The following is a 6,603-nucleotide window of genomic DNA, read 5'->3' on the forward strand; positions in this document are numbered from 1 at the left end:
TTGTTTGGTTTTTTTTCCCCAGAGCTTGTTTTTAAAACTGTGTGATCAAATCTTTTCCCTGTTTCCTCACCTCAGAAACTAGCGGTGCTTCCATTGATATGTAAAAGTCCTTCAGCATCCTTCCATGCCTACACTTCTAGTATCACCTACCATATTGCTTCCCAAACACTATGATGAGCCTCAGTAGCGCAGCATGAACATTGCAGGTGAGACATGGCATAGAGCCCAAGGTAATGCACTACAATGCTGCTGGTCTTACTGGCAGCTTCCCCAGAACATAATTTCTCAAGTGAGGTTAGGAACACAAAAGGTTGGGAACTTCCATTCTAGTAGGTGCAAAGAAAGATTAGGGCCTCAAATATTTGTGGCCATTCAGAATCTCACAGAACTTTGGACAAACATTCTCAGAAGGCTGACAGAACAAGGCACGCTGAACAAAAGACCTGTTTAGATGACTGCTTTGCAAAATCCTGATAGACTAACTTCGGAAGGCGTTCCTGCAGAAATGACCTTGGTCCCTACTTTTATTAAGCTAGGATATCCAAGTTTGCTGCCAGTCTGCCATAAACATTCAATGGAATTCTTCTGTTTCTCTAAAATATTAGAGTTTAAAAACTCATAGCCCTCACATTTTTAGCTTAGGAACATAAATAATAGTAACAACATAACGACATCAATTTGCCAGCCTAGCTTGTGCAGTCCAGATTCATTGCTGTGCCAAGAGGACACAGCTACCACAAAGCTCTCTGTGGAGAATTAGGCAGATATATGACGACAAAGACATGAAGCTGTTTTCAGCAGCAAGGTATCAAATATTTTCTAAACTATCTTTAGGTTGATAGGCCGACATTTAAACTATGAATTCCACCACTTTCTTCCTCACCTGAATACTAGTGATTCATTACTTTCACTGGCACTAGAATGGTTGTGCTATGGTACATGCTGGAACTTCCTAGTGAAAAAAAAAAAACTGAAACAACTGAAAATTAACAAAATATTGCTGGTTTAGCAATATTTTGTTAAAGCACTGCTGATTTATAAGCATGCATTTCTCTTATTACACTATTTTTACTAGCAAGAGGTATTTCATCAGGAAGCCAAGGATAGAGCGTGAAGCTTTTTCACTAGCAGTTGGCTGCAGCTACATGCTCTGCAAGCACGTCATGAGCACCAGGACCTGCAGCAACATCCAGCTGCTGCATGGCCTACAGACGGAGGAAAAGACACAGAGAAAAGCTCTTATTCCTTCCCTTGGTTTTCAAGAAGTCTGTGAGCATTACAAACGCACAGATCTCCTAGCAGTAGTTTTGCGACAGACAGTGCACAAGAGTATTCATCTTGTTAACAGAAGGACTTGTCATTTATATATAGCTGAAAGCAATTAAAAAAAAAAAAAAGAAGAGAAAATTCATATCTTTTCTGTCACCACCGCTAGACTTCATGTAACTAGTCCAGTAGACTGGTGCATTGGAGCATGTGACAAAAAAAACTGTAATTCCCCTTACACTGAAATAAAATAGAGCAAGAATGGGAAACAGAATACAAATGCAAACCCAGACCAACAAGGAAAAGGACGTGTGCAAAACCACAGCCTGTGTCAAGTTTCAGAATGATGGAGGCAAGAAAACCGGGCAAAAATACTACACTGACAGTTGAAGAAACCACATATTTTAGGGGCTTCCTTAGAGCATTTCTGATTTTTGTCAGCTAAAACACACACCAGTCACAAAAGATACTAAAATCCACGTCAGACACTAGCTTTACCTTTAGTCACTTGAATAAACCAGCACTTACCACAACTTCCATTCCAGTAGCTGTGCTGTTATTCTTGTAACTGCAGACGGTGAATGTGGTATCATAGACACAGTCACACTGCTTTCTTTTTCAGGAGCTTCAGGTCCATGTTTCTGCAGTCCTGCAGTGTGGTCTCTGGGCTGCTCTGCCACGGGGAAGGGGAGCTCTCAAACCCTTCTGCTGGTGCTGCTCTACCCTGCATGAAAGATGAAAGCCAGACAGCACATTCTCTGAGAAAAAACCAGGCTTGGGTCCTTGCCCTTCTTCCAAGGTTTATTTCAGTATTTTCAACTGGTGATTATTTATAGATTTTAAAAATGTGTGGAACATGAATTCAGGCCCATTCACAGGAGAAACAAATGCTTCACCCTCCAGTTGGGGAGTCAGGCAGAACAGCTTTCATGGGAACAGCTGTGGAGGCCTTCAGTACAGCCCAGAGCTTCCTCCTCTTCTAGGAGGAGGTTGAGGCTTGTCACCTTTCAGGCAGCAGAGGGAACTGTGGTCTATTCCCGAGCACAGACTCCGTTGTAAAAAGGGCTCAACAGGCCACAGACGTGAACCTTGCTTTTGGTTTTGCAAAAAGAGGTTGGGCCCCTACCTCCAGGAGAGGCTCAGAGCTGTGTACTGCATATAGAGCAAGTTATCTCCAGTAGCACCTGGTATATCTTGTAAAGAGCATGCAGTCAACGTGCCAGGTCCCATTCCAAGGCAGTCAATGTTCCTGTGGCTTATATGGGGGATCCAGCTACCTAAAGAGCAATCCTGAGCACCCCTACCTCTTTGTATGATTCAGGCCTACAGAAACAGTATGGATTTTGTGAATTTTAATTCCTCAGACACCCCTTCAAGTTCTCTGTGACTGAGTACAAGGAATTTTAGGGAGTTGAAGCTATTCAGTGAACTAGAAAAAAAATGTAATAACAAATTAAGGGAATATACTATTAAACAATAATGCTGTAGAAGTAGGGACCACGGTCTGCTTCACAAAAATCTGCAGGTCAAAAGAACTAAGAACTGTAGGTACAGGTTTCTCACTTCATTGCATCACCAAATTAGGAACTCTTTCTTACTTCTCTTTTTTGTGTTTTGTCTATATTCTACTTTTTTTCTGAGAAAGTTATTGCCTTTACCACCCTCCCGACACCAATTTAGAATAAATAAGAACAACAAATGCAAGCAAATATAGCAAAAGCTGCTTAACCATAGCCTCCACAACAAAAGATGAAGTAGACATTGCCAGTGAAAGCAGTGGTTGAAGAATTGTCCAGCAAGCACCCCAGGGATCCAAACAAGACTATGTAGATACTACTAGCAGCAAGAAAAAAAAAAAGCAGCTAATGAATAAGCAGCCTTCAGCTTTTATAAGCAACTTCAACTTTTATTATTGCAGAGAAGACAGTAGAAGCAACAGTACTCAATTTTTCGTATCAGCCTTCTGTTGTACTAAGTTTCTCAACTGTTTGATAACCCTTAGGGTCTTTTATTTAATAGGTTTAGATTAAGTTTATATTAATTTTTTTTTCTCAGGAAGCCTACAGAGGACTGGCTTAAGTTAGGAAAGGTATGGGATACTTGTGTGAGTGTGTACCAGCCTTTTAAATTCATATAGCAAAGGAGGGAAGGGATCCCAAGCACCTCTTCTGGTGAAATCAGAAGACTGTGACTCTGGGAAACTGATCCTATCCCTGCTTACCACAGTGGATCTATGAAGTCACTTAAACCAAACTTTTGACAGGTGTCCAAACAGCCCAAGTTCCTTATTTTTGGAGTTCCCAAATTGAGAAATAAGAGATGATTTGCAGAAGTACCAAGAACTGCAGCTGAGAATGACAAGTTTTGAACATATCAAGAGATACAAAAAGCCAAACACACTAAGAAGTCTGCATCCAAATGTTGGGAAGCAATGCACGCCAAGCTGGGAGAGAGCTGATGACTTTGCTTTGGCTGTTTCTAAGTGACCACTGCACAGTCTCAACAGAAAAAGATACTGAAGTGAACTCATTACAAATTGCAAAGCATTTTGTCTCCCAGGTAACTGCACTAGAGATTCTTACAGCATGAGTTAAATAAGGCCTAAAGCCACACAGCGAATACAGAGAATTAAATAAGCTATTTAATAAAAATACATAATGTTTTCTTGATTTTTTCCTAACTGAAAGGAATATAGATACTACTGCACTTTTTAGAATCAAAACCAGTTACTGTGCAATAATGGGTATTTATACTCCTCTCTTGAGATACCCAAAAATTATTTTTCATCTCTTTAAACATAACTGAATGAAGGATCAATACAGCCTTTTTTTTTTTTTTTTTTTAAATCTCCATTTATATTTAGGGCCCAAACATCTTCAGCTTTGACATATCTTTTGGTTACCCATTTCTTACTGATGGCAAAACTTGATCTCCACTGAGAGTGTATTGCTACATATCACCCAACTAAAAGACACTATCCTGACCTGTCAAGTAAATGCTGCGGCTTCTCCCCTGTTAATACAGAGCTGCTGATTACAGCAATTCAGGTATGTACAGCCAAAAAATTCCATGGAAATTGGTTCTGGGCCAAAGCAGGAAATAATCTTTTACAAATTAATTAGAAGGTGACACTATTAGAAAGTTATCTATTTAATACCTTCTCTAATTTGGCTCATCTCCTCAAAATTTAAACATTTTACTGAACCTCCAACAAACCCTGTAAGTGTATCTAATGCGAAGGAGGTAAGAGTTATTCTTGGATTAACGGTATTTTCCAATACTCAGAGGAACAGAATACTTAACCATAAACACCACTAAGATACTTAAACCAGAGCAACAACTGTCGAATTATTCAAAATACCCTTGTACTGTTTACAGGGCAAGTCTCCGATACCATGCCAGTGCAAGATTCTGGGCAACACTCCAAAGAAAAAGAGAAATCAGCTGACTTCATATTAATCACATGATTAAAACACCATATTCGTCTTAGAGGAAGTTCTATTTATTGTTAAAACAGAGACCTTGGTTATTCATACCAAGCCTTTGACATTGATAGTGCTTTACAATAGAAAGGCCATTATTTGTTCTGGGGAGAGGATTGCCTGTAAGGTAATGGTAAGCACAGAGCAGCAAATGATAACAGTTTTGAACTACTTTATGCTGTATGTTTCAGTCAGCAGTTAAATGAAATTTAATATATTTCATAAATGGTCAAGGTTTTCCTGTGTACAAACCTGAAAAACCAAACCACAATTCATAAATTCAGTGAAACTATCTTTACATTTTGTGCTGTTGAAGCAGTATTTGAGGACTTCCATCACCATTAGGGTGTTGCTGACCTTTCCAATGTTCTAATAATTTGTAGTTAAATCAGAACACTGAAAAATGTTGAAAATAGGACAGTGTTCTGCAAAATCCTAGAAAACACTAGAAACTTCTAATGAGGTTTTGCTTGGATGTATTTATTTTAAAACAGGGAAGAATGCTTTTCTAATAATCCCAAAATGAAGAAATTCTTGGTTTGACCAATGCTTCCTCTAGCGACCAAGGATTCTTTCTAGCTCTTAATTTGCTCTGAAAGAAAATGATAACCCATACAATACCTTGAATAATCACACAACATAATTTGACATAGCTTTTTAGAGAATGTTACTAAAACCATTTCCATGGTACAGTGATAGTATTCTGTGGGATTATCTAATAGAGTTTGTTAGGAAAACAGATAATCCCTACAGTGAATCAGTGGAGACAAGCACTGGAAGGATGGAAAAATTAAAGAAACATCTGTTTTAAAATTAAAAAAGAAAACACAGGCTCTGTTTCTTTTTTAGTTACATCATTTAATCTCTAATGAAATGAGTTAGCAGCACCAGAGTAGTAAATCAGATACCTAATGTTGTGACAGGCTAATTGTCACCTCTCCCATAAAAGCAAGTACGTTTTATCCGATAAGGAACATAGCACACAGTTACCTTCTGGTGCCTTAGAACAAAAGTGCAACGGCTCAGACAATACAGCAACATTACAGAATTACTAAATTAAAACCATCAGACTTGCTGGCAGAACTGTGCTGAGAGGTGAAAGAAGAGCTGATACAGTAGCTGAGACGGATAAGCTGGCAGTCAAGATGATGCCAGACCTTCCTCCACTGCTTAATGCTTCTATCAGTGCAGTTCCGGGAGCTGCTTCTGAGTCAGAAGCCAGTTCTATTTCAGTTATTGTTAATATGTTGCTCATAAGCAGAAGCGCATGTTGATACAGTAAATGAAGTAGAGGTCAGCTTCGGGTACGCACATAAATATTTAATAACTGTATCTCATGATAGCTCTCAAAGAGTTTATATCTTCTTTGGGAGTGAAAGCCTACTTAAATATTTTAATATTGTAGGCTATCATGAGCCATCCCATCAAATTACAGACTGCCTATTCAGTTTTTCAGTGTAAATCTGCTGTACTTCCTGACACACTATAAAGTGTTGTTTTAACACTACCAAGACCAAAATATGACTACCACAATATTAACATTATTGGTCATAAGATACACCTTTTCCCCCCTATAATCACAAATCCTACTAACAGCTACTAACAGCTCTGCCGGTTTTTCTGATGCATTAGGTATTGTTTTGCTCTAATAAGAGGTCTTGCACAAAGCTACTTTCCAATTAATGTTTTTGAAATGTTCACCTTAGTAACTTCTGTACTTACTCAACAGATACGTTCTGGTTTAGTTAGATGTTTTAGAAAAGGCTAGGAAGTTGTTATTTTGCAAGCTTATTTAATGCTAGTAGCTCATCAGATCTACAAGAGACTGATTTATCAGATCCTCCTTGATCCTCCA

This window comes from Aptenodytes patagonicus, chromosome 13 (assembly GCF_965638725.1).
Source record: "Aptenodytes patagonicus chromosome 13, bAptPat1.pri.cur, whole genome shotgun sequence".
NCBI classification, from domain to species: domain Eukaryota; kingdom Metazoa; phylum Chordata; class Aves; order Sphenisciformes; family Spheniscidae; genus Aptenodytes; species Aptenodytes patagonicus.